The sequence below is a fragment of the Capricornis sumatraensis genome, chromosome 11 (assembly GCF_032405125.1).
Source record: "Capricornis sumatraensis isolate serow.1 chromosome 11, serow.2, whole genome shotgun sequence".
In the NCBI taxonomy this organism is placed as follows: Eukaryota; Metazoa; Chordata; class Mammalia; order Artiodactyla; family Bovidae; genus Capricornis; species Capricornis sumatraensis.
The window spans coordinates 38,112,556-38,134,600 of NC_091079.1; positions in this window are offsets into that span (position 1 = coordinate 38,112,556).

Consider the following 22,045-nt stretch of genomic DNA (forward strand, 5'->3'; position numbering starts at 1 on the left):
AAGAGAGGGTGACAGAAGGAGCACACTAAGTTGGAACATTCTGTAAGGCCAGTCTCTGGTCTGTCAAGAGTGAATTTTCCATGTGTCAGTGACTGCAATTGATGATGGAACAATCTTGATAGTGCTTGCCAGGACTTCAAGATGACATCTATACACTTATCGTTTTTTGGTTTTGTGTGTGTGTGTGTTTTGTTTGTTTCTTTTTTGGCAGCAGGGAGATTTGGGTGGTTTTTTATTCTTTTAAATTTATTTTTTTATTGAAGGATAATTGCTTTACAGAATTTTGTTGTTTTCTGCCAAACCTCAACATGAATAAGCCATAGTTATACATATATCCCCTCCCTTTTGAACCTCCGTCCCATCTCCCTCCCCATCCCACCCCTCTAGGTCAATACAGAGCCCCTGCTTGAGTTTCCTGAACCATACAGCAAATTCCCATTGGCTATCTATTTTATATATAGTAATGTAAGTTTCCATGTTACTCTTTCCATACATCTCACCCTCTCCTCCGCTCTCCCCATGTCCATAAATCTATTCTCTATGTCTGTTTCTCCATTGTTGCCCTGTAAATAAATTCTTCAGTACCATTTTCTAGATTCCATGTATGTGTGTTAGAATACAATATTTATTTTTTCTCTTTCTGACTCACTTCACTCTGTATAGTAGGTTCTAGGTTCATCCATCTCATAGAACTGACTCAAAGGTGTTCCTTTTTATGGCTGAGTAATTTTCCATCATGTATATGTACCACGACTTCTTTATCCGTTCATCTGTCGATGGACATCTAGGTTACTTCCATGTTCTAGCTTTGTAAATAGTGCTGCAGTGAACAATGGGATCCACGTGTCTTTCAATTTTGGTTTCCTCAGGGTATATGCCTAGGAGGGGGATTGCTGGTGGTTTTATTCCTAGATTTTAAGGAATCTCCATGATGTCTTCCATAGTGACTGTATCAATTTACATTCCCACCAACAGTGCAAGAGCATTGCCTTTTCTCCACACTCTTTTCAGCATATACTGTTTGTAGACTTTTTGATGATGGCCATTCTGACCAGCATGAGGTGATATCTCATTGTGGTTTTGATTTGCATTTCTCTAATAATAAGCGATGTTGAGTATCTTTTCATGTGTTCGTTATCTATTTGTATGTCTTCTTTGGAGAAACCTCTGTTTAGGTCTTTTTCTCACTTTTTGATTGGGTTGTTTGGTTTTCTGGCATTGAGTTGTGTGAGCTGCTTGTATATTTGGGAAATTAATCCTTTGTCAGTTGTTTCATTTGCTATTATTTTCTCCCATTCTGAGGGTTGTCTTTTCACCTTGCTTATAGTTTCCTTTGCTGTGCAAAAGTTCTTAAGTTTAATCAGGTCCCACTTGTTTACTTTTTTTTTTTTATTTCCATTACTCTAGGAGGTGGGTTGTGGAGGATCTTGCTTTGATTTATGTCATCCAGTGTTCTGCCTCCATTTTCTTCTAAGAGATTTATAGTTTCTGGTCTTACATTTAGGTCTTTAATCCATTTGAGTTTAACTTTGTGTATGGTGTTAGGAAATGTTCTAATTTCATTCTTTTACATGTAGCTGTCCAGTTTTCCCAGCACTATTTACTTAACAGGCTGTCTATGCCCCATTGTATATTCTTGCCTCCTTTGTCAAAAATAAGGAAGCCATAGGTGCATGGGTTTATTTCTGGGCATTCTGTCTTGTTCCATTGTTCTATATTTCTGTTTTTGTGCTAGTACCATACTGTCTTGATGACTATAGTATAATCAGAAGTCAGGAAGGTTGATTCCTCCAGTCTCATTCATCTTTCTCAAGGCTGCCTTGCCTATTCGGGGTCTTTTGTGTTTCCATATGAATTTATTTTTTTTGTTCTAGTTCTGTGAAAAATGCCATTAGTAATTTGTTAGGGGTCACATTGAAACTGTAGATTGCATTTGGTCATATAGTGATTTTCTCAATATTCATTCTTCCTACCCAGGAACATGGAATATCTTTCCATCTGTTTATGTCCTCTTTGATTTCTTTCATCAGTGTCTTGTACTTTTCTGTGTACAGTTCTTTTGTCTTCTAGGTAAGTTTATTCCTAGATATTTAATTCTTTTTGTTGCAATGGTGAATGGGATTCATTCCTTAATTTCTTTCTGATTTTTGATTGTCAGTGTATAGAAATGCAAATGATTTATATGTATTGATTTTGTATCCTGCAACTTTACTAAATTCATTTATTAACTCTAGTAATTTTCTGATACTGTCTTTAGGGTTTTCTGTTTACAGTATCATGTCATCTGCAAACAGTGATAGCTTTACTTCTCCTTTTCTGGATTCCTTTTATTTCTTTTTCTTCTCTGATTGCTGTAGCTAGGACTTCTAATACTATGTTGAATAATAGTGGACACCCCTGTCTTGCTCCGGATCTTAGGGGGAATGCTTTCAGTTTTTCACCATTAAGAATAATGTTTTCTGTAGGCTTATCATATATGGCCTTTGCTATGTTGAGGTAGGTTCCTTCTATGCCCATTTTTTGAAGAGTTTTAATCATAAATGGGTGCTGAATTTTGCCAAAGGTTCTTAGTGCGTCTATTGAGAACATCATATGGATTTTTGTTTTCAATTTGTTAATATGGTGCATCACATTGATTGACTTGCATATATTGAAGAATCCTTGAATTCCTGGAATAAACCCAACTTGATCATAGTGAATGAGCCTTTTAATGTGTTGCTAAATTCTGTTTGCTAAAACTTTGTAGAGGATTTTTGCATCTATGTTCATCAGTGATACTGGCCTATAGTTTTCCTTTTCGTGTGTTGTCTTTGTCTAGTTTTAGTATCAGGGTGATAGTGGCCTTGTAGAATGAGTTTGGAAGTGTTCCAAACTCTGCAATTTTTTGAAAGAGTTTTAGAAGGATAGGCATTAGTTCTTCTCTAAATGTTTGATAGAATTCTCCTGTGAAGCCATCTGGTCCTGGGCTTTTGTTTCTTGGGAGATTTTTGATCACAGCTTCATTTTTAGTGCTTGTAATTGGGTTGTTCATAATGTCTATTTCTTCCCGATTCATCCTTGGAAGATTGAACTTTTCTAAGAATCTGTCCATTTCTTCCAGGTTATCCATTTTATTGGCATATAGTTGTTTATAATAATCTCTTATAACCCTTTGTATTTCTGCATTGTTTGTCATAACCTCTCCTTTCTCATTTCTAATTTTCTTGATTTGATTCTTCTCTCTTTTTTTCTGGATGAGTCTGGCTAAAGGCTTGTCAATTTTGTTTATCTTCTCAAAAAACCAGCTTTTAGTTTTATTAATCTTTACTATTGTTTCTTTCATTTATTTCTGCTCCTATCTTTATGATTTCTTTCCTTCTACTATTTTGGTTTGGTTTTTTGTTGTTGTTCTTCTTCTTTGTCCAGTTGATTTAGATGTAAAGTTAGGTTGTCTATTCAATGTATTTCTTGTTTCTTGAGGTAGGACTGTGTTGCTATAAACTTCCCTCTTAGGACTGTTTTTGCTGCATCCCATAGGTTTTGAGTTGTCATGTTTCAATTGTCATTTGTTTCTAGAAATTTTTTTATTTCTTTTTTAATTTCTTCAGTAACCTTCTGGTTATTTAGAAATGTATTGTTTATTCTCCATGTGTTTGTGTCTCTTACAGTTTTTTTTTTCTTGTAATTAATGTCTAGTCTCTTAGCTTTGTGGTCAGAGAAGATGCTTGATACAATTTCAATTCTCTTAAATTTACTGAGGTTTGATTTGTGACCCAAGATGTGGTCTATCCTGGAGAAAGTTCCATGTGCATTTGAGAAGGTGTATTCTTCTGCATTTGGATGGAATGTCCTGAAGATATCGATGAGATTCATCTCATCTAACATATCATTTAAGATTTGTGTTTCCTTATTAATTTTCTGTTTTCATGATATGTCCATTAGTGTGAGTGGGGTGTTAAAATCTCCTAATATTATTGTGTTATTGTCACTTTCTCCTTTTATGTCTGTTAGTGTTTGTCTTATGTGTTGAGATGCTCCTATGTTGGGTGCATCAGTTCAGTTCAGTTCAATTCAGTTCAGTCACTCAGTCGTGTCCGACTCTTTGTGACCCCATGAATCACAGCACACCAGGCCTCCCTGTCCATCACCAACTCCTGGAGTTCACTCAGACTCACGTCCATCGAGTCAGTGAGGCCATCCAGCCATCTCATCCTCTGTCGTCCCCTTCTCCTCTTGCCTCCAATCCCTCCCAGCATCAGAGTCTATGTTGGGTGCATAGATATTTACAACTGTTATGTCTTCTTCTTGGATCGCTCCCTTGATCATTATGTAGTATCCTTCCTTATTTCTTTAAGGTCTATTTTGTCTAATATGAGGATTGCTGCTCCAGCTTTCTTTTGCTTCCCATTTGCATGGAATATATTTTTCAATCCTCTTACTTTCAGTCTTTATGTGTCTTGAGGTCTGAAGTGGATTTCTTGTAGATAGCATAGATATGGGTCTTGTTTCTTTATCCATTCAGCTAGCTTGTGTCTTTTGGTTGGAACATTTAATCCATTTACATTTAAAATAATTATTGATATATATATGCTGCTGCTGCTACTGCTGCTAAATTGCTTCAGTTGTGTCCAACTCTGTGTGACCCCATAGACAGCAGACCACCAGGCTCCCCCATCCCTGGGATTTTGAAGTGGGGTGCCATTGCCTTCTCCAATGCATGAAAGTGAAGTCACTCAGTCATGTCCGACTCTTAGTGACCCCATGGACTGCAGCCCACCAGGCTCCTCCGTCCATGGGATTTTCCAGGCAAGAGTACTGGAATAGGGTGCCATTGCCTTCTCCAGGATATATATATATATATGTGTGTGTGTGTGTGTGTGTGTGTGTGTGTGTGTGTGTGTGTTCCTATTGCCATTTTCTTAATTGTTTAGGGTTGATTTTTTAGATCTTTTTTTCTTCTCTTGTGCTTCTTGACTATATAAGTCCCTTTAACATTTGTTGTCAAGCTGGGTTGGTAGTACTGAATTCTTTTAACTTTTGCTTGTCTGAAAAGCTTTTTATTTTCCCCTCAATCTTGAATGAGATCCTTGCTGGGTACAGTAATCTTGGTTGTAGATTTTTCCCTTTCAGTACTTTAAATATAGCCTGCCATTCCCTTCTGGCCTGCAGAGTTTGTGCTGAAAGATCAACTGTTAAGCATATGGGGCCATTAAAAAGGATCAAATAATGACATTTCCAGCCACAGGGAGGAAAGTAGCAGTGATCATTCTAAGTGAAGTAGGAGAAACAGGGCAAGACAAGAATCATATGGTATCACTTCTAGGTGGAATCTAAAGATGGAGACAGATGAACTTCTTTACAAAAGAGAAACGGCCTCACAGACTTATGGTTCCCAAGAAGAAACTCATGGTTCCCAAGGAGGAAAAGAAGAGGGCAGGTGAAAATGAGCTGGTTCAGATTTACGTATACACATCACTCTTTATAAAATCATCCACAAGGACCCACTGCATAGCACAAGGAACCCTCCTCAACACTCCATAATGACTTGTATCGAAAGAGAACCTGAAAAAGAGTATGTGTATGTCTCGCTATACATGAATCAAGCACCTGGAAAGACATCCCCCCTCTCTCATTACTGTGCTCAGTTTCTCAGTCATGTCTGACTCTGCAAACCCCATGGACTGTAGCCTGCTAGTCTCCTCTGTCCATGGAATTTTCCAGGAAAGAATACTGGAGTGGTTTGCCATTTCCTTCTCCAGGGGATCTTCCCGACTCAGGTATCAAGCCTGAGTCTCTCACATCTCCTGCACTGCAGGCAGATTCTTTAATGCTGAGCCACACCAGGGAAGACCTACTCATTATTAAATCCATGCTAATGAAATCTACACTGAGGGATCCCCTTCCACTGGTCAGAATGGCCATCATCAGGGATCTCCAAAGAATAAATGGATGTAGGGAAAATGAAATCCTCCTACACTCTGAGTGGGGAGGCACAGGGTGCAGCCACAATGGAAAACAGCATGGACGTTTCCTTTAAAAAGTAAACAGAGGGGCCATGGGTTCCAGAAACCCCACTTCTGGGCTCAGATCTGGAGAACATTACAATCTGAAATGACATGTGCACCCTGTTTTCAAGGAAGCATATTTACAATAGCCAAGACACAAAGTCCACCAAAATGTCCAGCAACAGGAACATGAAGACTGAGTGGTTCACCTACACACTGGACTACTCCTCAGGCTCTGGGGGTGGAATCAGGATGGGAGAAGGCGGGCCTCTGACCAGCAGCTGGTTGGAAGAAGGGAGACCATTCCTGAGGGCAGAGGGTTCCCTGAAGTCTGTGGACCCCAGTGCCCTGATGGGCTTCATCCCCAGTGGGGATGTAGTCAGGGCCTGAGCCCCTTTGATGAAGCCACAACAGCATTGGACTCAGAAGTCTCCTGATGGTCTCTCAAACTCAGACACCGTGTTTTACAAAGAAACAAGAGAATGAAGCTGAGCTCCAGTCCTTCCAGCTCTGAGTTGCTTTCAAAAGACCACCATCACCTGCATGGTGTGAGGGCCAGTCCTTCCAGCTCTGAGTTGCTTCCAAAAGACCACCATCACCTGCATGGTGTTGACTGTGCCCCCTTCTGGCCTTTCCTCTTCCTCCTGGAGATGATTACAGTGACATTTCCGGCCTGGACACCTCTCCCGGCCAGATACATCTGTCCATCCACTGCCTCCCCATCTCACCCTGGGGGTTAACAGGACCCTTGGAGGACTGCGAACCTGCTGCTCCCCATGCCCAGGAGGCAACCCCACCTTCCCTGGCTGCAGACCCCAGACACCTGGTGTAACTGAGCAGGAGCCTATGGGGCCTTCCCAGGACAGACCCCATCCCAGACTTTCTGCTGTAGCTCCTCTCTGAGGTATGGAGATAACGGCATCTGATGCACACTCCCTGAGTTGTTTTATAGATGCTAAAACCCCCACTGAATGGAAAAAGTTAAACTACTTGATGAGCATGAACACGTAACCCCCAGAGCTTCCAGTGCCTGGGAATTTGTGAGGTTAGCCTCCTGTTACCTCACCAACCAGAGAACCATGTATCACCAGTGGATCACATACTCTGTGACCCCCTCCCTCATGTGGCCTGTACTGTTGCAGAAACCAGTAATCAAGAAACCAAGCACCACACTCGCAGAGTTGGAGAACTCAGGTTTATTACACCGGCGGGCCCAGAGGAGTTAACCCTCCAAGCTCTGAGCCCCAACAAAGGGGTTACAGAGTTTTTATAGACAGGCTATAGTGGACAACACTAGCTGGTAATAGGCTGGTTTAAACTAAGGGAACAGTGGTCAAGATGTGGAGGGGGATGCCTGACCTTTACAAGGACAAGCATGATTAAGCAGGTTTGCAGGGGCTGGGTGATTGCAAAGAGCAGGACAAGAGTGAGTGGATAAGCTCCAGTTCCTAGTATTGTAAGTCCTCACTTTCTAAGACGACGTGACCTACATGATCCAGACTTTGCAAGGAACAAGCTGAGTTACAGAGGTACAATGAGCAGGAGGTTATGTACAATTTTAATGTTTTCTCTTCAGTATAACTGCTTTCCCGAAACCCTTCAGGGAGTTGAGGGTTTAGAGCACAAGCTGCCTGTCCTCTTTGTATCAGTACTTTTATAATCATCGCTTCACTTTCCTTCACCCCAACCTGGCCTCAGTAGACTGGCTTTATTGAACTCAGGCATGTGGACCCAAGTGTAGTTCAGTAACACAGGGGCCTCCCAGGCTCCCACTTCCTTGTGCCCCAGTGACTATCAGCACCTCCTCCAGAGCTCATGGCCAGTCTCCACACTAATTCTCCTCTATCCCTAATCCTGTAGTTACTGCTTAAATCATGGTATTGATGACATCCTGAAGAGCCAGTTTTTCAAGGAAGACACTTCTGAACCTGACCATGGGCCACTTTCCATGGGTAGGATGGAGTGACTGTTCTCATGGGCCCCATGGTGAAAGGGCTCACTTTCTGATGAAGCCAGGTCTTGATCCTTTCCAGGTGATTCCACGGTCCTCAATCTCTCCAGACCCCCACTCACATGGCTGCTATCTGTGCCAGTCTAGATGGGACCTTGGTACTCTCCTAAAATGAGCATGATTTTATACACAGACAATGGTCTTCTCTGGTGGCTGAGATGGTAAAAATCTGCCTGTAATGCAGAAGATCTGGGCTTGATCCCTGGGTCAGGAAGATCCCCTGGAGGATAGAATGCCTACCCACTCCAGTATTCTGGCCTGGAGAATTCCATGGACAGAGGAGTTTGGCAGGCTACAGTCCATGGGGTCACAAACAGTTGAGCACAACTGAGTGATCTTCACTTTCAATGGATTGAACAGTGGCCTCAAAAGATATGTTCCCCCAGAACATGTGAACAAGACATATCTGGGGAAAGGGTCTTTGCAGATGCTTTTAAAGATGTTGAGGTGAGCTCATCTTGGGTGTGGGCAGCCCTCAATCAATTAGCAGTTTCCTTGTAAGAGACAAAAGAAGGGAGACACAGACACAGAGGACAAGCCACATGAAGATGAAGGCTGAGATGGGAGGGGGGCGCAAGCCCAGGGAACCCTGGAGCCCCAGAAACTGGAAAAAGCAGGAAGGATCCGATCCTGGAGCCCCTGGAGGGTCGTACCACCTTGATCTCAGAAATCTGGTCTGCAGGACTAGGGGAGGATGAACTGTTGTTTTAAACCACACAACTTGTGGTCATTTGTTAGAGAAGCCACAGAGAAGTCCCACAGACCTTGTTTTGTAGGGTCCTAGAAGTGTGGGTCTCGCTAAAGACAGATGGAGGCTGGATTACAGAACCCTTGGAGTCAGCACTGGGCCCTCAGAAATGCTAACGCAGTGGCTGGACCCCAGAATGTTAAGGGGTCAAGTCTGAAGCCTATCCCTAGGGTACTGGCGGCACATGCCTCCCCAGGTTCTTACACCTGTACACGTGGTATACTGTCTCAGTCCTGAGAACATTTAATGTCACTGTTCACATTGCTAATTGAGAACCCACCAGTTACACAGGGGAAAACCCAATTAAGATACTTGCTACACTGATGATCAATTCTGAAGACGGTCAGGGGTGGGGACATACACGCAGCCAGCAGCCCTTCCTCTGTCTCCACCTGCTTACTCCACTCCCTCCACCACCCTCCCCCAAGGAGCATCCTCAGCGGGAAGTTAGGGGACCACACAGAGGCATCTCTCAGTAAACTTCGGCTGAGCCCCAGGCTAGCTGCTCCTGAACCTCATCCACTCTTCCCAGGTAAGTTCAGTTCAGTTCAGTTCAGTTCAATCGCTCAGTCGTGTCCGACTCTTTGCGACCCCATGAACTGCAGCACGCCAGGACTCCCTGTCCATCACCAACTCCAGGAGTTCACTCAGACTCATGTCCATCGAGTCCGTGATGCCATCCAGCCATCTCATCATCGGTTGTCCCCTTCTCCTCCTGCCCCAATCCCTCCCAGCATCAGAGTCTTTTCCAATGAGTCAACTCTTTGCATGAGGTGGCCAAAGTACTGGAGCTTCAGCTTTAGCATCATTCCTTCCAAAGAAATCCCAGGGTTGATCTCCTTCAGAATGGACTGGTTGGATCTCCTTGCAGTCCAAGGGACCCTCAAGAATCTTCTCCAACACCACAGTTCAAAAGCATCAATTCTTCAGCACTCAGCCTTCTTTACAGTTCAACTCTCACATCCATACATGACCACTGGAAAAACCATAGCCTTGACTAGACAGACCTTAGTTGGCAAAGTAATATCTCTGCTTTTGAATATGCTATCTAGGTTGGTCATAACTTTTCTTCCAAGGAGTAAGCATCTTTTAATTTCATGGCTGCAGTCACCATCTGCAGTGATTTTGGAGCCCCCAAAAATAAAGTCTGACACTGTTTCTACTGTTTCCCCATCTATTTCCCATGAAGTGATGGGACCAGATGCCATGATCTTAGTTTTCTGAATGTTGAGCTTTAAGCCAACTTTTTCACTCTCCTCTTTCACTTTCATCAAGAGGCTTTTTAGCTTCTCTTCACTTTCTGCCATAAGGGTGGTGTCATCTGCATATCTGAGGTTATTGATATTCCTCCCAGCAATCTTGATTCCAGCTTGTGTTTCTTCCAGTCCAGCATTTCTCATGATGTACTCTGCATAGAAGTTAAACAAGCAGGGTGACAATATACAGCCTTGATGTACTCCTTATCCTATTTGGAACCAGTCTGTTGTTCCATGTCCAGTTCTAACTGTTGCTTCCTGACATGCATACAGGTTTCTCAAGAGGCAGGTCAGGTAAAACACCTGAATATGAGCAAAGACCTCGCAGGCTGGAGGAAAGGGCTTGGAGCCACCTGAGTGACAGCACGTTTGCCAAGTTGACTGGTGCAGCCCAGGTGGGATGGTCCTGACCCAGGGAGGCTCTTCTGGAAGATTTCCGTTTCCCTACCTGGGTTACCTCCCCAGTCCTGGCTCTCACTGTCTTTTCTCTTGCTTCCTTACCCCTGCCCCCACCCGGGGAGACGTCCAACAGCAGGTACAGGTGACACACCTCTTCCTTATTGCTTCCTCATCCCCGCCTGGGAAGACATCCAAAGGCAGGTATGGGTGACATATTGATTCTTTACCTGGTCTAGAAAAGACCTGATCACAAACAGCAACCCACAAGGCCTTCTCGCCAGCCCAGCTCCACACATCCAACAGAGTATGGTGTGGAGTACAGTGGCAGGCACTCTTACACTCGCTTACAGAGACCTCAACCCAGACACACCTGGGAAGGGCTGGCTGGCCGGGTCAGGTCAGCCAACCCTCCCCCATCAGGGGCTCACATTTGCAAAAAATGGGCCTTGCTGTGCCCGCCAGGTGCAAGGAACAGGTGGGTCCTGAGGGTCAGGATGGACATGGAGCTGGAGCTCTGGCTTGTTTTCTAATTTTATCTGGCCCTCAAGTGGGAGGTAATTTCAAGAAGAACCTCTCCTAATGAGAAGAACCCAGATGTCAGGGAGAGGAGGGGTGGTGTGTGGAGACAGAGCCCCAGTGCCTGGGTGCAGTGGAAATCTCTGGAAGAATAGGTGGAAGGAGGCTGCATTGTGAAGCCCAGGGCCACTGACCTGTTCGGGACAGCTGTTTGTAGTTCAGGTCCTGCTCTGAGGGGTTAAGGGTCAGACCTGACCAACAGGTGGACTGGGGGCGCTCTGCAGCGAGGGCTCTGCACCTGGTTCCTGGCTGCTGAGCCCTGCGGGGCACCTGCCCAGGTGAGCCCCATACCCTTGGAGGAGCCTGCCCACCAGAACCCTGTGCTCCTGGGAGGGGTATGTGAACGAGGACCCTCTCTGTGCAGCAGGCACAGAGTAGCCTAGCTACTCCCCCGTGGGCAGCACTGGGATGAGATGAGAACCAGGACACACAGTGGGGCCCCTGAGCCCACCCGGGGCCCATCCAGAGTGAGGAGGTCAGGAGGCAGGAGCTGGCCGCTGTGCTGCGGGGCGGGGGGCGGGGGGCACAGGTATCTGTTGTTTCTTGCATCTGACACCACGGAGGCCTCCCCAGGACAGAGCAGACAGCCTGCCGCAGTCAGGGGGAGCTCCTGGTGACCCTGCAGGGGACACAGCGCCCCAAGCAGAGCCATGGACCTCGGGGCCCGAGGGGGCCTTTCTGGCCTGAGCTGGGAGTGGATGAGCAGGTGGTGTGTGTGATCCAGGAAAGCGGCTCTGGTGACATGAGACTGAGTCCGCTTCAGAGTGACCAGCCTAACAGATGGTCCAGAAACAGGACTGTGAGACAAGAGCCCTGGTGAAAGAAGGTGGATGAGGCCCCCTAAGAGGAGGCTCTGGGAGCTGCCCCAGGAGGGGTTGAAGGGGGCAAATGTAACGTGCTGTGAATGGGCAGTCACCCTGGGAGGGTGGTGGGCACAGACCCCACTCCACGGCTGCACATCTGTCCTTCTGGGTGGGTCACTTGGCTTCTCGAAGCCTCAGTCTCTCAGCCTTCTTGTGGGGTGATGGTAGCATGGACTGACTAGTCATTTGCTCAGAACAGGGCAGAAAGGGGTCTCATGGAAATTCCACAGCACACCATCCATATGGGACTCACAGCCCCTGTTTCCTGCAGGTCTGTCTTCAGGGTCCAGAGAGCAAACGCGAGCAGACTTGCAGCAGAGCCTGACATGGGCTCAGTTTTGGTGGTTGGTGGAATGACCGCTCTCGTCCCCAGGCCCTGCCAGCATTAGCCCTTCATGTTCTGAGTCGGGAAGCCTGTGGGGTGTGGGTCCAGCTGTGCCCACCAGGGAGCCCTGGAGGACTTGGCAAGGAAGCACTGCTGTGACCATCACCTGTGCAGAAGTTTCCAACCCAGGGTCCAGTGGGAGCTCTTGCCCTATTGCATGTAGGTTTCAAGTCCACAACACACATGAGTTCTAGCGGCTTTATTTTCTACATGCAAAGTCCTAATACCCAGTACACCCACAGCCCATGAAAAGACACATCTGATCTGGCTCCAAATGCTGCTTCTGGGTCCCTCCTGACTGGACTCCCGGCAGCCAGTGTCACTGAGTCAGACTGTCAGGTGGTGTCCAGGCCCCCACCCACCCCACAGACACCACCGTCCCCTTACAGATCGTTACCAAGTTAGACCTGTGGACACTGCTCAGGCCCTAGCTTGGCTGAGGCTCTCTGCCTCAACAAGGAAGGTGCCCTTTTTCCATTCGGGTTCAAGCAGGTAATTATGAAACCAAAGCTGAGACCAACACAGCACAGGCTTTCTTCAGAGGCTGAAGAATGCAGAAGTGGGAACAAAGTACACAGCTCAACTTCTCGCCCACCTGGAGAGAGTGGTTTGATTTTAAACAGTAAAGACAAAGGGAGGAGGGGCAGGTACATTTAGGAGAAAGGCAGAGTTTTCCCAAATTAGTGGGGTGCCACTTCCTTTTTACCTTTTTTTGGTTCTTTGTGTTGGGTCATGGTCAACGATTGCTATGTCACTTAATATAATGATCGAGTTAGCAACAAGCAATGCCGTGAAGAGATCTTAATTCCCCACCTAGGAATTGAACCTGGGAAGCCTGGATGAGAACCAGGAATCCTAGCCACCAGACCAGCAAGGGCTAAGAGGCTAGAAGCCAATTTTCCCTTGATCTGTGCCCCCAGTAAAAAATGCTTTCACCATGGAGGCAGAAACTGTAAATGCAGATATAAAGTCTATTATTAGACACAAACCATAACAACACGTGGGAGAGTACATGGAGAAATGGTTTGTTAAGACAGAAGCAAGGCAGAGAAAGGGTGTGGGCGTCTCCCCTCACCCCCAGTGAGGGGAGCGCAGTAAAGAGGCAGTTAAGTCATTTATATGGGGCTGTTCTTCCGGGTCTTTGTCTTCCTTCAGCCCAATTATCTGGTTTTTTTCCCCACACCTGACCTACCCTGGGGCCCTTCCCTGGGTGCACACTCACCCCTCAGCCAAGATGGATCTCAGAGTGAAGGCTTCTGGGAGGATCAAGACTCATTATGGCCTGGCATTATCGCTTGAGTTCTGACCCACAAGACAACTTTCTGTGCATGTGAGGTGTCTCCCTTGTCCCAGAAGAGTGGGGTTGGGGCAGAGATCCCCTAATCCTTTACTCATACAGGCTTTTTCCCCCTCTTTGTCTTTGCCATGACTATTTCTTAAGGTGTTTACAAGAGACAAACACTAGCTATTTACTCTCTGTTATTTCCATTTCAGAGGGCAAACAGGAGGCTGATTATAAATACCTAGACTGAAGCCTACCTATCTCTTCTCTCAGAAATGCTAACAGTTGTAAGCATCCAGCCTGAAGCCCATATCTTCGTGTCTCATGAAATGCAAACAGGAGGCCAGATATAAATGTCTAATCTGGAGCCCATCTATCTCCTACATCAATAATACACTCAAATCAACACACAGTGAGATTCGGGGTCTGTTGGAAGTCAGATTCACCGCCATTGTGGTCCCAGCTGGTTCCATCTGGTTTTGTTTGTAGCTTCCTCTCTTCTCTCTAGACCCTTTACCTTAAAGACTTTTGTTACATCCTGCTAAAGATGTGAACAAGGCTAAAGGGTTGTGAACAAGGACACCCCTATTAAAGAAGCTTTCAGGTGCTGCTACAGTACCCCTGATCCTTTCTTGAGAATACTGAGTGGAAGGGGGCATTCAGCCAACAGAGCAGACAGCTTGCTCTGCATGGTTGTGTAGGGAAGGTGGGGGGGCGGGGGGGCGGGCACAGCAACAGGAGCTCAGCCTGCAACCACAGAACCACTCACAGATCAGCTCCAGAACCACTCCTGGAGTAGCAAGAAGGGGTGTCCCACCTACTAGACATGCCAGGGTCTGCAGGGTTCCTGGAGTGACAAGGAGAAGGGGTGGGGTCTGCACGGCCACCTCATCTCGGGACCTGCTGGGAGGTTCCAGGGCTCAGCATTGGCTGGGGTGCCCACAGCTGAGAGGGGCCTCAGGGCGCAGTGGGGAGGCACTGGTGGGAGGGGCCCTGAGCTGGTCACTCACCTATCGTGCCTCTCCCCGCTCGAGGGTGTCTGGGGTGTCTCTTCTCCCAGGGCAGAGCCCTGACAGTCACCCCCACCCCAGCTCCCCAGAGAAGCTCACTGGAGACTTGGCACCTGGCTGGAGGCTGGTCATGTGGTGGTGTCAGCCCTCCCCCTCCAAAATGCCAGTGCTCAGAAGAGGAGCCAGGCTCAGCATGAACCTCATGGTTAGTGCAAATAGCATAGGTACAGGGGCCTGCCCCTAATGGGAGGGAGGCTTTAGATCAGAGCAGGGAGCTTCCCACCAGCTGCATGAGCTTCCTGGGGCGGCGGTGACAAATGACCACACACGGAGGCTCTGAACAACAGAAGCCTGTGCCCTCTCAGGCTGGAGACCAGCCATCTGGGGTCAGGGTGTCCCAGTGCTGCGCTCCCTTCAGAGGCTCCAGTCAAGGGTCCTTCCTGCCTCTTCCAGTTTTTTGGGCTCCAGGAGTCCCCTGAACCCACATTGTTTCATTGTGTCCAAAGGGGTTTGTGAAGTTTTATGCTGGAGATTTCTCACTGGACGATGTTCCACACTCGGGTAGACCTGTTGCAGTTGACCATGATCAAATAGAGACATTTACTAAGGACAGCCAACATTATACCATGCAGGAGATAGATGACATACTTGAAATATCCAACTCAAGGGCTGAAAATCATCATTAACTTGGTTAGATTAATCACTTTGATGTTTGGGCCTGCAGCCCTCCACCCTCAGGCCTCAGCTACCAGAGTGTACCTTTCACAGGAGAGATTTATTTCCCAAGGAGACAGACAAGAGATGGAACCCTTAAACTTGCCTTTTAATTGTGCTCTTTAACATGATGCTGGGGACTGGAGAAGGACTGGCCAGTTTCCAGGACCTGCAATGGTCTGTTTTTGTTTTTGCTTCTTTTCTTCTTCTTTATACTTTTCACTAGCTTTGCCTGTTTACTAGGATGTGGGTCAAAGTTGTTCTTTGTATGCTCACAATTCACTCACTTCAGAAGCCACAAGGAGCCGTCAGAGAAACCGTGAATTTCATCAGTTATAGCTAATCAGAAACCCAGTGTTCATTATTCAGAATTGTTTATGTTTTTCCTGGAGCAAATAGTTACTGGAACCACAAAGTAAACAATAAAACGTAATGCCTCTACACTACAGCATTTTACATGGATTCACCTGAGCTTTATTTATTTACACACCAGGGTGAGCATCTGAACTGCCCCTTGGTGTGGGCAGCAAAACCTTTCAGTGAGTTCCCCCGAGCTGCGTGAGAAATAGAAGCATTTTCTCTGCATTTAAAATGCACTAGGCTGGGTATTAGGAACTCACAGATATTGTGACTTTTAATTATCTGAGTTCTATGTGTTACCAAACCAGGTTTGGGTTCCTCATGGTGCATGTGTGCTCTGCCATGTTCAACTCTTTGTGATCCCATGGACCGCAGTCCAACAGGCCGCTCCGTCAGCGGGTTTCCCAGGCAAGAAGACTGGAGTGGGTTGCCATTTCCTTCTCCAGGGGATCTTCCCAACCCAGGGGAGAGGAGTTAGGATGAGTCCTGTGGATCAAGGGTAAGGGGAAGAAGTAATGGAACACAAACCTTTGGGTGTTTGGTGTTCCCCTGGCACAGTTCAGTTCAGTCGCTCAGTCGTGTTCGGCTCTTTGCAACCCCTTGGACTGCGCGCAGCACGCCTGGCTTCCCTGTCCATCACCAACTCCCAGAGCTTACCCAAACTCATGTCCGTCGCGTCGGACATCGAGGCCATCCAACCATCTCATCCTCTGTCATCCCCTTCTCCTCCTGTCTTCAGTCTTTCCCGGCATCAGGGTCTTTTCCAATGAGTCTGTTCTTCGCATCCGGTGGCCAAAGTATTCCACTGTAATTGACAATCCATGCACGGGATTTTCCCAGAGGGTCTGCTTGCCCAAGGAACGAGTTGAGCATGAAGAACTGCTGCCACCTTGTGGCTGCCTCCAGTAAAACAACTTTAAAACCAGTTCTCAAGGAGTCTTACTATTCAGGAGGCCTGTAGTGGTTTCGTTGCTTAGTCGTGTCCAGCTCTTTGTGACCCCATGGACTCTACCCTGCCAAGCTCCTCTGCCCATGGGATTTTCCAGACAAGAATACTGTAGTGGGTTGTCATTTCCTTCTCCAGGGGAAATTCCCGACCCAGGGATCAAACCCAGATCTCCTGCGTAGGAGCCAGATTCTTCACTGACTGAGCTAACCAGAGAAGCCTGATTTTATTCAAAAGGCCTGAGAGGCTGTAAATGGCACCTGCCCTTCAAGTAATGTCCCTGGGAAAATCATAAAAAAAAAAAAAAATTCAAAGCAGGGCCCAATTTCAAGAGGTACATTGTATTCACACTGTGTAAAGTCCAAAAGCACTTGGAAATATACTCCACATGACTACCTCCTAAAATGAGGCCAATCAAACCCACCACAAGGAATCACCTCTTATTGCTCAGGAAGACCAGTATCAAAAAGATCTACTCAAACTAAGTCCCACAGAGGACTCAGAGAAAAAGGAGGACTCAGAGGACTCATCCTTCCCTCTTCGTTCGGATGTTAATGGGTACAGGAAATAAGAAAAGCAGCATAGGGATTTCTTTATAAAAAAAAACAAACAAACAAAAACTAAGCCTAGGAGAACCTCCTGTGAAATGAAAATACCTCCTGTCGTATTAATAAACAAGAAATGTCACAGCCATCAGAGATTTCTGACCTCTAAATGTGAATGAAGACTCCTAAAACAGCAATCCTGCAGACGCTGCCACCCCTCAAGGTGATTGCTGAGGAGCTGAGGAATGATGCAAGAAGCAAGGTGAACAAGGAAACAGGATTCACCCCAGATAGCTGAGATGCATATGAATTCAGGGAACACAGAGGCTTACATCTTCCCATACACAGAATGCTAAAGTCCTCAATTTCATACCTGATCTTTGATATTCAGAGTGCCTGTTGCCTTTGTTGCAAATCTGCTTGTAGCCTCACTTTCCCTCCTGGCTCCTTGCAGCAGTTTCTCACAGCTATTTAGATGCTATCTCCTGGGCTCAGAGTCCTCAACATTCCCACCACAAAAAAAAAATAACTCTCTCCTTCCAGGTTGTGACTATAAATTTTAGTCGACACTTCTGATCAGGCTATCCTACGCTCCCAATCCTGGGCTTAGATCCAGAGAAAATCAGAATTCGAGATGACACGTGCACTCCTGTTTTCAGGGCAGCATGATTTACAAGAGCCTAGCCATCAGAATCAAACAAATTGTCTAAAAACAGAAACTGAAGTCTAAGAGGTACACCTCGCCACCAGAATCCTGCTGAGTCATGAAACAGTACAGAATAATACCAGTGGCCACAGCATGGATGGCCCCAGAGACTGGAATACTAAGCGAAGTGAGTCAGAGAGAAAAATAACATAAGATAACCCTGCCTGGTGGAATCTAAAAATTCATACGAAGGAACTCATTTACACAGGAAAAACAGTCTCACAAACTTACAAAACCAACTTACAATTCTCAAAAAGAAAATGTTAGGGCAGAGAAAGCAATTAAGAGATTGGAATGAGCTTCTACACTTCAATAGATATCAAATGGAGAAGCCAAAGTACCCACTGAATGCCACAGGAAAGGCTAGGGAACACAGTGCAGTCACCTCATAGGAAAAGAGAACCCGAAAGAGAACAGATGAATGTTTAAGTGGAACTGAATCAAGTTATTGTACACCTGGAACAAACAGGACAACACAAATTAGCTCTACTCCAATACACAATAACAATGAAATTACAGCAGGAAAAAAAAAATCAGCCTGAGGCCTGAAGACAAGTGGTCGCCTTCTGGTTTTCTGCCATAAAACCACTTGGAAAGGTGTGCAGATGGGCACTCCATGTTCACAAGGCCTGCAGGGAGGGCAGCCTGTAAGAAACACTTCTCCTCACAAAGTGTCCTAGGGCTGGTCAGCAAAAAGGAAGTCCAACTTGGGCAGACCTTGCAAACCAATTTCAACAGGTAAGTTTCAATCACACCATTCTAAACAAGTCCCATGAAAAGTTGTCAAAGTGTTCGAGAAATGGAAATCCAAAGCACCACGAGGTATCACCTCACACCAGTCAGAATGGCGATTGTCAAAAGCTCCACAGACAGTAAGTTGTGGAGAGGGTGTGGACAAGAGTGAACTCACCTCCACTGAGGCTGAGGATGGAACTAGGTAAGAGCCACAACAAATGACAGTGTGGAGGTTCCTCAAACCAAGAAAAACAGGGTGAGGTGGGAAGACTTGCTAACACCGTGCACCAAAAGAAACTCCAAGTAATGTAAGGTTCCAAGTGTAAGCACAGATCCTAGGAAATTCCCGAGGAGTACACACTTTGCCAGAAGGACACACTTTGCCAGCAATTGCATCAAGTACTTTTTACAAGTACTTCTTAGAATAACAGAAAATAAGCCAGAAATAAGAAACCAGGACCTAATTAATCACAACAGCATTTGCACAGCAAAGGAAACCCTAAAGGAAAGATAAAGACAACCCTCAGAAGAGGAAAAATATTGGCAGACAAAGATACCCACCTCCATCAAAAATACAAACAACATCCCCGCGGTGGGGCGGGGGGAGGCTAGTCTTTGACTGAAAGTTTTCCCTTTCGTTTCAGGTTCAAAGGATTTGTTAACAAAATAAGCCACTTGTTCTATACAAATAGATAATACCAATATTTATTACAGAATTATCTAGCTGACTTTCAATATACTAATATTAAAAGAAAAGAGAAATAAAAACAGCAGAGGATACATCATCAAATTGGGTTTTGACCAACATCCAGACGCAAACAGTGTCAGGAAGTCCCCTGTCACAGCACATCTGGAGTCCCAGTTAGGAACTGGTCCCAGGCAGTAAGTCCAGTCTCTGGGTGAGAGGTCAAAGATTGAAGTTCGGGGTTCCTGCTATTAATCCCAGGATGCAAACTAATAACTTCATCAATCTGTGAGCAAATTGCAGCTCTGGTTTCATATTATTGCTGTTTGTTTTGTCTTGTAAAACGTGGAATGTTATTAAGCCTGAGGTTTAGTCAGCCAGCGCCCCTCCAGGGGCTCAAGAGTCTCAAGATTTTTCCCGTATTTTATATGTCTACTTTAAAAGACATCTATTTTAAAAGATGCTTGCTCCTTGGAAGAAAAGCTATGACCAACATAGACAGCATATTAAAAAGCAGAGACATCATTTTGCCAACAAAGGTCCATCTAGTCAAAGCTATGGTTTTTCTAGTAGTCACATACAGATGTGAGAGTTGGACCATAAAGAAAGCTGAGTGCAAAAGATTGATGCTTTTGAACTGTGGTGTTGGAGAAGACTCTTCAGAGTCCCTTCGACTGGAAGGAGATCCAACCAGTCCATCCTAAAGGAAATCAGTCCTGAACATTCATTGGAAAGACTGATGCTGAAGCTGAAATTCCCCTGATTCGAAGAACTGATTCATTGAAAAAGACCCTGATGCTGGGAAAGATTGAAGGCAGGAGGAGAGGGAGACAACAGAGGATGAGATGGTTACCTACTCTTGCTGGGGCTTGGGGGAGGCAGCCCTCTGGGATTTCCCCATTGCCCAGCCAGAGGCAAAAACAGCTAATCTCAACAAATGTCCTGTGGGTGGTCATCAGAAAAGATAACATGAACTCACCCTTGAAAAGAAAGCACAAGAAAAGAGGTCAATTTCACTAAATATGAGAAATGCAAATCAAAACCACAGGAAGGAATGGACTCACAGCACTCAGTATGGCCATTGTCAGAAACGTGACAAACAACAGCTGATGGAGAAGGCATGGAGAAAGGGGGCCTGAGGCTGGCGATAGATATTGGTGAGAGACACTATGAAGGATGGCGGGAGGCTTCTTACAACAAAGAAAGTGAGAATGAGGTTAGAACACTCTCTAACACCATACACAAAATGAGCTCCAAATCATAAACATCTAAAGGTCAGGAGGGCTTCTATGAAAGTCTTAAGGAAAACATAGGCAGGATATGTGAGGATATAAACTACGAGGTCTTTTGGGGTTTGGATGACTTCATTGCAAGGTCTTTTGGAACCCATCTCCTAGAGCAATGGGAAATAAGCCAAAATCAGGAAAATGCAACCTAACTTCAATTTCAAAGCAGGTGTCCAAAAAAGGAATCCTTCAGGAATGAAAAAGGCAACCCAGAACGCAAAGAAATATTTCCAAACCAAGATACCCACAAGCAATTCATATCCGAAATCAACAAAAACCTCACAATCTGGTAATATTTCAATAAAGTGAATTCCATAAAAATATTGCATCCTTCTGTTCAGTTCAGTTCAGTCACTCAGTTGTGTCTGACTCTTTGCAACCTCATGGACCTCAGCACATCGGCTTCCCTATTCATCACCAATTCTCGGAACTTGCTCAAACTCATGTCCATTGAGTCAGTGATGCCATCCAACCATCTCAACCTCTGTCATCCCCTTCTCCTCCTGCCTTCAGTCTTTGCCAGCATCAGAGTCTTTTCCAATGAGTCAGTTCTTCGCATTAGGTGGCCAAAGTATTGGGAATTTTAGTATCAGTCCTTCCAATGCATATTCAGGACTGATTTCCTTGAGAATGGACTGGTTGGATCTCCTTGCAGTCCAAGAGCCTCTCAAGGCATCAATCCTTGGGTGCTCAGCTTTCTTTATGATCCAGCTCTCACATCCATACATGACTACTGGAAAAGCCATAGCTTTGACTAGATGGGCCTTTGTTGGCAAAGTGATGTCTGCTTTTTAATATGCTGTCTAGGTTGGTCATAGCTTTTCTTCCAAGGAGTAAGCGTCTTTTAATTTCATGGCTACAGTCACCATCTGCAGTGATTTTGGAGTCCAAGAAAAGTAAGTCTGTCATGGTTTCCATTGTTTTCCCATCTGTTTTCCATGAAGTGATAGGACCAGATGCCATGATCTTCATTTTTTGAACGTTGAGTTTTAAGCCAGCTTTTTCACACTCTTTTACTTTAATCAAGAGGCTCTTTAGTTCCTCTTGTAAGGTGAGTGCAGAGAAGGAGAGTGAGCCGGGTAGTCAGGCAAAAAAGGGAAATTTATTAGAAGGAAAAGAGAGGGGGACTGGCTCTTAAGGAGAACCAGCATCCTCCTTTTCTGATGGAGTCCTTCTTTTACCCCACCAATTAAAAGTTCTCTGAAGGGATGGTCATGTAGCCGGAGGTCTGGAATCTGGTGGTCTTGCAGCTTTGAGAAGATAGGTGCCAGTGAGATAACAGGATGCCATTTGGGCAATTTGGTCAGTCTCACAGATCACTGTGATTTTATTTTTTGTGAGGTCGACACAAGGAGCCATCTTATCAATAAGACCCCATGTGGGCCCTATCATTCCAGCCTTTTTGATTTAGGATAAGGGCTTCAGCAATACGTGAACCATGAACTTCCAGATGTTCAAGCTGGTTTTAGAAAAGGCAGAGGAACCAGAGATCAGATTGCAAACATCTGCTGGATCATCGAAAAAGCAAGAGAGTTACAGAAAAACATCTATTTC